Below are 11,538 nucleotides of genomic sequence, written 5' to 3'. Positions count from 1 at the left end.
CTCAGCGTTGTTTGCAGAGGAGGTAGACATGATCCAGGAGGTCAGCAGGGCCCATGTGGAGGAAGGTCAGCGCTGGAGGGACAGACGGACGTGTCCCGTGCCCCCTTCCAGGGCCCGAGCTGTGAGGCCCTCTGACTGGACCTCTGACCTGACCTGGTGTGGACCCCGCTTCTGTGGTTTCACTCCCTCCCTCCTTCCCTCCCTCCGTGCCTAAAGCAGCCAGCGATCTCAGGTCCCTGCCGTGTGCCGAGCACCGTGACCTCTTCAGGGAGCACGACCCGATAGGTTCCGCACGTGGCATCTTCCTTTGCAGGGTCTGAATGTTCCTGGCCGTGTCCCCTCTGGCGAGTCTGGGAGGGAGGCCTCTGCTCACGTTCCCGACAAGGAAGCACGAGTCCAGAAGGTCCAGACGACCTGCCCCAAGTGCCAGCGTGTGGAGCCTGGACAGAGGGTGGTCCCTGAGCAGAGGAGGACTTGGGCCCACGCAGCCCGGAGGAGGAGGGGGAGCACCGTGGCGGCCTGGCGCTCAAGTCCGCTGGGAGACGGTGTCCTACCAGGACCGGCCCTGTCCCCAGGGCATGCGGGGTACCTGTGCTCCCAGGTGGCAGGCTGGCCCCGGCGGGCAGGAGAGGAGGCGCCCCTGGGGCAGGACAGAGCCCTCAGGCAGAGAGGAGGGTCGCAGGTGCTCCCCCAGGGGCAGGTGGACTCGGGCGCCCTGAGGGGGCGTCACGGGGACAGCTGTGCCTTGGCAGCCCCAGTTCCCCAAATCCAAGCACAAGACCTAAGAGCCTCTGCCCCACCCCCCAGAGCAGAAACCGCTTCTGTCCTTGTTCCTGTGTGGACGCGTCCATGCCTGCCCTCAGCACCCTGTCTGCTCCCCGCTGTGTGCACGCACCTGGATCCCAAAAGCGAGCCCCGGACCCCACCCAGGGGCTCTGGGCCACAGCCAGCAAGGGGGAGCGCCGTCCCCATGGCCCTCCTCACCCTAAGAAGACATGTAAGCCATATTCACCAAGGTTTGTAACCATCGTACACTCTCACACACACACACACACACACACACACACACACACACACACACACGTAGAGCAAAGGGTGGGGGCCCTGGAGGACCCGCACACGTATGTCTCCTGCACCTCCCACCGCCCCTGTGCTTTTGTGGGTTTGCTCTGGTTCTCTCGGATCCTCCTCCCGCTCCCTTAAAGGTGTCACGTCTCTGACCGAGTTCCTGGGTCACCCACCCACCTCTCCTATTAGGAAGACGTGCAAATGCACACCCTGCATTTCCTCCCATCTTCCTCTCGCCTCCCAGACTTCGGTCGTCAGATTTGGGAGTCGAGAACACCACTTGTGTCTTCCCTCACCTGTCCTTCCACCCGGCTCTTCCCAGGCCAACCCAGAGGCGGTCCTCGGTCTGGATTCGTCTCCTGGGAGGTGGGGGTCAGCGGACAGAGGGCAGACGGTGCCGGTGGGGGCGGGAGAGGGCCGTGGCCCACAGGCCCAGTGCCGGCTTGTCTGCCAGGGCCCCCGGGCTGGGTGAGCCCCGCCGGCTCTCCTCTTTCTTGCCGGGAGGCATCCTTGTCCTGAACGGGCACCAGGGAACCTGAGTGAAGAGACCACTTTGCTTTGAGACGAGGGGTGGTGTGACAAGGGCTGCAGAGGACGTTGGCCTTGGATGGGGAAAGCGAGGCCGGCCACGCACTGCTGTCCCGTTCAGGTCCCTCTGGTACCTGGGTGCACCTGCAGCCGGAGGGGCTGGTTCCCGGCAGGCTGGCCGCATTCCCCTGGAGCCCCCGGTCCCTCCTCTCTGCCTGAGGACTCTCTCCAGACACGGGAGCCCATCACATCTGAACTGGGGACCTGTGCTTCCTCACCTTGTCACCTGGGCGGCCGGTCCCCAGACCAGAAACCTGCCCGTCTGAAGGGACCACTAATGCCTCCCTCGGGTCTCACTTGCCCGAGTCCCTCCCCGGGACGTCCCGCATCCCTGACGCCTGCTCCCGTGGGGGCCGCCTCCCTTGGACTGGGACGGGTCTGGCCTCCATCCCACGGAACGCACTGGCTTTGGTGCATTATTTGTCTCAGAGGTCTGTGAACCTTTCTGGCCCTGGGTCATGAGGGATGTTCTCCCCTCTGTGGTGTGACCGTCCGGCCTTCTGCATCTCCCGGTTTCTCGTTGGGCCACGGGAGGACCGGCTGTGTCCTGGCTGCCGTCAGCTTGTGGTGTCACAACATGCGCAACAGTCTCTCTCTCTGACATGTGTCCTCTTTTACAAACACAGCCTCTTGTATCCTTGTGACAAACCCTCCCCTCCCCGGTGGAAGGCCCGAGCGACCGGTTCTGAGGAAGAGAATATAACGATGGGTGTCGCTTCCAAGCTGGTTCATGAAAGCCTGTGGTTTCTCCGGGTTCCTTTTCTCCCGGGTCCGATCTCTGTCTCTGTGTCAGTGTGTGTGTCTGTGTGTGTGTCTCTCTCTGACGAAGCAAGAGCAGATAATATGAGCTGCCCCAGGAGGCCCAGTGCCAAGAACCTGCAGAGGCTCCGGGCTGAGACACAGAAGTCCTGAGACACCCCAGTCCCGGCCGAATCCTGCCAAGAGCACGTGCCCGGTCGCGGTCATGGAGGCGGACCCTGCCCCAGTCGAGCCTCCGCTGAGGCTGCAGCCCTGGCCTCCTGGGTGACCGTGGGGCTGAGGCTCCCAGCCGAGCCGAGCCGGGAGACTGGTACAGAAAGTGTGAGGTGGTCCAAGTAAGGTGAATGTGTCCCCCAGCACAGACAACAGCCCATCCTCCAGGCTGGGGTCGGGCCCACCCTCCTCCCTCCCGAGCTCGCTCCGGCCACACTGGCTCCTCCTCAGCTCCTCTCCAGACAAACCCTCTGTGCCTCCGAGTCTCTGCAGCTTTGCTCATCCCCGAAGCACACTGCTTGCAGACGTGTGTGGCACTGGCTCCTCTTGTCCTTCTGGGTCCCAGCATCAGAGCCACCCTGGAAGCCTGTGAGACCCCCGCCCACCCAGGGGCCCCTGGCCGCCCTCCTTCACCCTGCTTCATTTCCCGACAGTGTTGGTCTTACCTTTCACACGGATTCACTCTTGTGCTTTGACCCACCTCCTCCTCTGGGCTGTGAGCTCCTGGAGGGCTGGGACCTCACTGGACCTTTGACTCCGGCCCCGGGCCCAACAGCCCCTGCTCAGGGTGAGAGGCACAGGAGCTGAATGGGTCCAGAGAGGATCTCAGAGTCCCTACCTGCCTCTGAGCAGCTCACGCTGTGGACATGCAGACTAATAGTAAGAGGTACATGTTGGGTTGGGGGCAGGGGACGCCCAGCTTGACCCCTGAGCGTCCCTTCCCGCTCCAGAGGCTTCCCTGAGCACAGTGGACACAGCCTGCCCCCTGGTGGTCAGCACCGGCATGACAGCCCCAGGCAGGGAAACCAGAAAACAAAACACACATCTTTGTTTGGGTGTAGTCAAGGCAGCAGCCCTCCCTGGCTCTAGAGGGGCACAGGGGCAGGACCTGCGGGCTCCAGGGGTGATGTGAGGACTTCAGAAGCCTCCCTTGTCCCCCGTTCCACCTCTCCCGTCCCGGTGCCCCGTTCACTCCTAAGGCTTCCTCACCCCAGCCAGGGCACTGCCTTTGGAAGCCCTTCCTAATGAGGCCCCGGGGCTCCGACAAGGAGGGTCTTGACCTCGGTCCCCACACCAGGGTCCATGCTCGGCCACGTGCTGCAAACCCAGGTCCTCGGTCCTCCAAGCCCCCAGGCTACCCTCTGCTCAGAAGGACCTTGAGGGAGGAGAAAGCATTTTCCCAGGACCAGGAGCATCTTGGGGCAGGGGTGGAGGTCCAGGGCCAGCAGACAAGCCTGTGGGACCCTTGGGACACCACGTCTATGCAGCCCAATTTACAAAGGAGTAAGCTGAGGCCTGTCCCGTAGCCCCCTCCCAGTAGGGGGGTGTCTCCTTCTAGCTCTAGGCTGGTGGTGGACACAGGACCCCAGACCCAGTCTTCTCCGGGTGCCCCGGGGAAGTGCCCAGCCCAGGCAGCCCCCTGGGTACCCTGGAGACCCGGCTGGTCATCAGACTGGCACGTCTCCCCACCCCACGTATGAGCCCTGGTCATGCTGCCAGCCCACTGGGCGCCCCTGCCCCGTGGCAGAGCTGCCTCCAGTCCCCTTCTTCTTGCCCCGGTGTCACCTCCCCCCTCCAGGGTGTACTCCCCTTGAGCTGCTGCCGGGTGGTCAGTGTGCGTGTGTGTCTGTGTGTGTGTGTCTGTGTGTGTGTGTGTGTGTGCTTGCCTGTACGGTCTGGGGACATCCAGATATAACAGCCCCACCTCGTATGGGGTTGATAGGGATCCGACGGGATCTCAGGGGTCTCATTCCCAGGGCGAACCCCAGGGGAGGACTGAGTTTGGCCTAGGACGGAGACCCCCACTGCTTGGACTCTGCCCACCTCACGTATCCTGGGCCGGTCCCTGGCCTCAGTCTCCCACCTGGCCCTGAGGTTGGGCGTGGAGTGACGTCAGCGTGGACAGGGCCCAGGCTCTCCTCCTGGGTGGATGGAGAGGAGATGGGCCAGGCACACAGGCCTCCCTAGCAAAGGGCAGCTGGGTCTCGTGTCCTCGGCCTGGCACGGCTGTGTGCCCTCCCCGGGGGGCTCCGTGCCACTGATCCCGTGTGCACCCTGCCTCCAGACCGCTGCCCTGTAACCCCAAATCCTGTGAGCCCTCGGATCAGCCTCACCCCAGCCAGTGGGCCGCAGACTTGAGGGCCGGGTGGGTTGGACACGCGGGTACACGAGGGTCGCCGAATGTACCTACACCGTCCCAGCTGTCACAGACCCCACGCTCCCCCCCAGGGTCCAGCTGGGTGCACAGCCGGGGCAGGGGGCCTGGAGGAGACGGTGGACACCAAGTACGGGCAAGGAGAGGATCGGTCTGTCACCTCCCGCCTCCCCCTCCTTCCCTCCACGTTCTCCCACGGTCTTCCTGCCAGAACCCGGGACACAAGGGGCAGCCTGTCCCTGGCTGCAGCCCTGGCCGGGTCAGAGGGGTGGGAGGGAGCCCAGGAAGGAGGGGGCACATCGTGGGGATGTCTGAGTGTTGGGGGTCGTTAGAGTTGCTAGGGACACCCCGGGGTGCTCACTGACTTCACCCCTTCTTATACATGAACTGCGGTCCCGGGATCAAGGGCACTCAGCTCTGAGTGACCAAGGCCAGCCGTGAACGGGAACAAGGGACTCAGTCTTCACCCTCATGGAGCTCTGCCCTGACCATCACAGGTCTTATCCTGGGTTGGGGCTCCCCCAGCCAGGTGACCCCCGTGCCTCCTGCTCACCTTCCTGAGATGGGAGTCACGGACCCCATTTTCAACGAAGAAAATGAGGCTCTGACCCCCACCACGTGAGCTTGTGGGTCACAGGGCTGGGACATGGCCCTATTGTGGGTTTGCCCCCCGGACAATCCGACCCAAAGCCTGAGCTCGCACGGGAGCCTGAGGAGGCTCCAACCCTGGAGATGAGGACGTCCTGGGTGGGGGCCACGGGAGGGGCGGTGGCGGCAGGGGCCTCTGAGGGGCCGGGGCTCCGTGGGCTCCCTGGGGGAGGAAGGCCCTCGGGAGGCCGCAGTGGGGTGAGGGCTGCCCACAGGGGAGGGCGTCTGGACCAGCTCACGCAGGGCGCCGGACGTCGGGCCCGGAGTCGGGGGTCACTGCAGGTCGGGGAGGGTGGGGATGCTCTGCCTCTGCGGCCCCCAGCTGCTGACTGTGGGGGACACGCCGTCCCACCGCTTAGGCGGTGAGCTCGAGGGCGGGGTGGTGTCTGGGCTTCACCATCGTGTGCGGGTACCTGCACACAGCAGCAGACAGACACGGGTGCTGACGCGTGCGGGGATGAATGAACGGACACGAGGCTGCGGCTCCCATCTGGCGCTGTAAACAGCGGGGCCCGCGTCCTGCGGCTCGGGACGGTCCCAGTGAGTCAGCGAGATGTGAAGTGTTATTCCTCACCCGGCACAGTTTGAGGGCTGAGAATCCAGCAGGGAACGGGACGGGGTGTGTGCGCCTGGGGCTGACCGGAGCGGGTGCCGCTTGAGCCGGGCATAGACGTCAGAAATACGTCGCTCGCGGGTGTTCTCGTCGGCCCTGCCTCTCCGGCTGGGGACGTGGTGGCCGCCGGCCTGCAGCAGAGGGAGTAGCGGGAGGTGGCGGAGTCCACACGGCCCCCAGGCGAGGGGCAGGGGCAAGCACAGAGCTGACGCGGAGGGGCAGGGAGAAGCGCCCGGGCCTGCAGCCTGCCCGTCTGGACACGCGTGGGGGCTGAGCAGGTGACCTCTAGCCGGTCAGTCCCTGGAGCCCCGACACTGGGGCGTCCGAGGGCGATGCCGCGGAAAGCCAAGCACCCTTTTCCCAGTCTGATGCCGACTCAAACGCCCAGGACCCACCCGGGAGCCAGGGGAGGTGGAGGTCAGCGGTGGGATTATGGGATGTCTCCGGGCCCATCACTGTTCTTTTTCTCATTTCTAACATCCTGTAGGAAATATGCCAGTAACTGGAACAAGGTATCACACACGATGTCTGCATAACACCCTGTTCTAGATTTTCTGAAACGAGATCCTCTACAATGAGGGTCTTGGCAGACGCTGGACCCCGGCCAGCACCCCGGCGGGAGACACCGTGGCTGGCGTGCAGGGTCTGGGGCGGCAGGGCCGCCTGGCGGGGGCGGGGATGTTGGGGGACGCACATCTCCCCCGGAAACCTGCTGTGTTTCTTGGGTCTCAGCCCTCCCCGCAGTGTCTACATTTTGTATTCCACCTGAAACTGGCCCAACCTTTCGTTCCAGAAGTTCCCATGGCCAGTAACAGCCGGGACAGAGGAGTGAGCGCACAGGTGTTTCCTACAGCTGCCCTGGGCCAGTGCCCGCCTTTCCTGGCTTGTTTCCCAACTGTCCCCGAGGGCCTGAGGTGGAAACACATCGCTCACCCAGCCTGGGGGCAGTGTGGGCTCTCAGCAGGGCTGGAGGGTAGCAGGAGGCAGGGGGTGGGGACGCCGGAGGCAGGGGTGGGGACACTGGGGCAGGACTGGGGCCCTCCAACCAGGGCAGGGGAGGAGACGCAGGCCTGGGGCAGGGGAAGGGAGGCTCGGGCTCAGGTCGCGGGCCTCTGTCCTCACTTAGCCGAGTCCTGGGACCCAGCCAGGAGGGCACGCACCCCGCCCCGGAGACTCCGCCCCTCCTTGTCCCGCATAGCGCATGTCCGTGGGGGTGTTGGAAGGGTTCCTCCAGCCGCTGTGGGGCCTCGTCATGCGCACTGGGTGTGCGCAACCTGTTGCAGGGCGACCCGTGCCCGCCCACAGTTTGCAGCCCTTGCTCGGGGCTTAGCCGGTGCCCAGAGTCCACTTAGGAGTTTCCGGTGCTGGGGCAGGTCTGGGTGCCCTTCGACTGCCCAGCTGCCCCGGGGGACCGGGGATCCTTTGCCTGTCCCCGGGCCTTTGTCTTGCACCTTTGTCTTGTCCTTGTTTGTGTATGAAGGGACCGGCTGGAGACCTCCGTCCCTCCATGGAGGATCGGGGACCCCCGTCATCCAGCAGGTGAGAGGGCGCATCCTCGGCACCAAGGGGAGCACCGTCCACCACCACTGCCCTCGACCCCTTCGGGGCGCCTGGGGGCAGGGGCACACCTGAGGTCATTTTTCCTGTAATGACCTGGTAGCAGGTGCCCAGCTGTAGCTAGGGAGGCTGTGTTGGGCCTTTTCTATACACAGAATAACGCAGATGTGCTGGTTTCCGAAGGCTCCTTTAATGCAGCTGATGCTGTCAAGGTTCACCGTGAGTGTGGCACGGACCGGGGGAGTTCAGTCGGTCTCAAGCCTGATCATGTTCTTCAAATCATTTTTATGGTGTAGATAGGCCGTGTTCTGTATCCACTCAGCAGTCGATGGACATTGGGGGCGTTTCTACCTTTGGGCAACTGTGAGGGGCAATGCTGTGAATGTTCACGGTCAGGCTCTTCACAGGTTTTCATCCCTGGATCATATGGATACTCCGTGTTTACGTTTTGAAACATGGCCAGACTGTCTCCCAAAGGGCTACATCACTTTATATTTCTGCCAGCAAAGGAGGAGGACCCCAACGTCTACGGATCCTTGCCAACACTTCTTAATATCTATCTTTTTAATGACAGCCGTCCTGGTGGATGTGAACTTGTATCTCATGGTGGCTTTGATTGGATTTCCATCCTAAAGAACGATGTGGAACATTGTTGGTCACTTGTTTATCGTTTGTCGAGAAATGTCTCCTCAGCAGCATGTCCCATTTTTTTTAAAGTTTTTTTTAATGTTTATTTATTATTGAGAGAGACAGAGGCAGAATGTGAGTGGGTTAGGGGCAGAGAGAGAGGGAGACACAGAAGCAGAAGCAGGCTCCAGGCTCTGAGCGGTCAGCACAGAGCCCGACGTGGGGCTCGAACTCACGAGCTGTGAGATCATGACCTGAGCCGAAGTCGGACGCTCAACCGACTGAGCCGCCCAGGCGCCCCTGCATTTCCCATTTTTAAATTGGATGCGTAGTTTCTTCCTATTGAGTTGTAAGATTTAATATGCATTCCACATGCGAGTCTCTTAGGATATATGTCCTTAGCCGATTCATTGTCCCATTCAGTAGGGTGCCTTCTAGCTTTCGTGATGCTGTCTTTCAGTTCACCTACTTGTAGTGTTTCTTTTTGAGAGAAAGAGAGAAAGACAGAGTGCAGGTGGGGGAGGGGCAGAGAGAGAGGGAGACAGGGAATCCGAAGCAGCTCCAGCTCTGAGCCATCAGCACAGAGCCCGATGCGGGGCTCGAACCCACGAACTGTGAGATCATGAGCTGAGCTGAAGTCGGCCGCTTAACCGACTGGGCCCCCCGGGCGCCCCCGATTTTGTTGAACGGACGCGTGGCATTCAGTCAGTTCCGTATGTACCTCAATGATTGGGTAGCTGTGTGTATGGCCGAGTGATCACACAGCAGGTCCCGTTAACGTCCATCTGCACACGTAGTTGCACATGTTTTCTTGTTACAGAGACTTTTCAGATTTACCCCTTTGCAGTTTCCACACGTGCAATGCAGTATTAACTACAGTGACCACGCTGCACATCACGTCCCTAGACTTATTTATTTTATCACCGGCAGATTGTACCTTTCGCCCACCTTCCCCGGTTCGCTCATCCCTTAGCCCCTGCCTCTCGCAACCACCAGTGTGATCGCTCTGTCTGTGAGTTCTTTGAGCTCTGTTTTTAAGATCCCACTTGCAAAGGAGATATGATATTTGGGGAACAGAAGTTCCCTTCTGTTTCTGCTTTGAGCGTTCGTATCACGAAATGGTGTTGGATTCTGTCAAGCGTTTTCCGTACTTAGTGGCGATCGGATGTTACAGCAGCTTGAAAACCACGAAGTCGTGTCGCTTTCCCTCTTCTTCTGTCTTTCTCCCTCACACAAACACACAGAGCTTCTCTGGAAGCTCATCAGGATCCGGATGGGAGCTCTCTGGTCCTGGTTATGCTCGTTCGGGCCGCTGTGTGCCTGGGGGTGGGCCCGTTCAGATGACACGCCCCACAAGGGACAACTAGACATCAAAATAGTAACGATAATCTTCCGGGTGGTGGCTGCCTCTGGCATGCGTATGCCATAATTTCCTCTTCTCTGTTCCGACTATAGAGTGAGAATTTTTAGCATCAATGGAGACGACTGTACGGGAAACAGAGCATATCAAGCATGTGTCCTAACGGGTAATGACAAGGAGGCAAAAACCCCTGCTCACCCGAGACGCATGTCAGAGGGAATACAGCATCTTCTGTACTGACTTCCTTTGTGGAAGACCACGTTCCGAAAAGAACGTTTCTGGCTTGTTTTCTGAGGCCTCGTGTCGGGAGGCCCGCTTTTCTCTTCCGGGAATCTGGGTGCTGACGGTGTTTCCGGCCAGTCTCGCGAGCGGCAGCTCTGAGCCCACAACGTGGCCTCTTCCAGGTAAGAGGGCTTGGGGGGTCACCTGTGTCCTCAGCCAGGAAAGCATCAGCCACGCACTTCTCGGCATTCCCAGGAGGTGCCCGCAGAGCCCAGTATGCAACACGAGGCCTGGACCGGGGAGGCACTTTGCACGCTGCGTGGCGCTCGGTCTCTAAGGCCCACAAGTGACAGAGACTCTTAAAGTGGGAACGGGAAGGCAGTTTAGCGCTGTGGTAGTTGAGGTTCTCCAGGTTAAGCTCCAAAGAAAGAGAGTGAGAAAGTCATCCCCCCTCCTAACGTAGCACAGCTGTCCCACGTACAGTTCAAACCATACACATCCTCTCCCCGAGGAGGATGCTGAGCTCTCAGGGAATGTCCACACTTGTCTTCGATATCCTGTGACTTACATCCTATGATGTGAAGTGAGCCGTTATTAATGCATCTTATGCGATGTTACACGATAAGATGTTACACGGTAAGAAGGAAGGGAAGAAAAGAAAGGTATTTGATATTCACGCATACGGTCTACAGGTGAGGAAGACGCCCTGGGGTGGATCCTCGGGCTGGGGCTTCTCTGCGCGGCGCTGGAACGTGTTCTGGTTTTGCAAAGGCACGTGGGAAGGCGCTCGCGTGGCCAATTTTCGTCCTCTTGCGGCACCAGTGCCGACCACGGTGCCGGCTCGACCCCCGGCTCCAAAGCTCGCACCGCCTTCAGGGCCAGCTCTTTGGTGCCGAATCCGGAGTTAGAGGCGTCTCCGGCACAAGCCCAGCAGCAAATAGAGCGGCAGGTAGGGAGCGCGGGCCGGCTCTCCCACCTGATCCAGTGTCAAGTCCAGAGCTGTGGTTCTAACATCGGCTCACGTGAGAGCCCCGGAACCACGGCCAGCTCCAGCACCGGCTCCAGGACCAGTGGAAGGGCTGGAACCAGCACAGGCACCGGCGGTATCACCGGCTGCAGAGACAGAGGCAGCTCTGTCGTCAACCGACTTGCCAGGTCCGGCACCAGCCAGCTCTGCAGGGTGGGTCAGACCGACGTACATTCCAGACCAACGGACAAGGCAGGAGCGAACTAGACCTGGTCCTCATCGCTCCCGGCAGCACGACTAGAGCTACAGGCATCTCTAGGGCTGGAACCGTCTCCACAGCCCGCGTCAGCACCCGAAGTGGCTTCAGCGCCAGATCCCACCCGAGAGCCAGCTCCGGCACCGGCTCAAGAGCTTGAGAGACCTGCAGAGCCAGCCAGCTCCCGCCGAAGCTCCAGACCCAGAGTCAGTCTGAGCCCTGGCCTCTGTGTCTGAGCCACTGCCACAGCCGGTTCTGTCACCAGCTCAGAACCACAGCCAGAACCGGCTCCAGAGCCCGAGGTCAAGCCACTTCCCAGCTCGAGTCAACTCCAGGTCCGGCACTGATTCAACTGCCGAGATCGAGGCCGCTCCAGCTTTAGCTGCGGTGCCAGGGCCAAGGTCAGGGTCGGTGTTCTCCCACCAGCCAGCCCTGGCTCGATGCCGGCTGTAGCGCTGCCTCCAGAGACGGCGGCCACTCTCTCGCCAACTGCAGTGTCAGCCCC

Source organism: Panthera onca, chromosome D4, assembly GCF_046562875.1.
Source record: "Panthera onca isolate mPanOnc1 chromosome D4, mPanOnc1 haplotype 2, whole genome shotgun sequence".
In the NCBI taxonomy this organism is placed as follows: domain Eukaryota; kingdom Metazoa; phylum Chordata; class Mammalia; order Carnivora; family Felidae; genus Panthera; species Panthera onca.
This window is presented reverse-complemented; position numbering follows the sequence as displayed.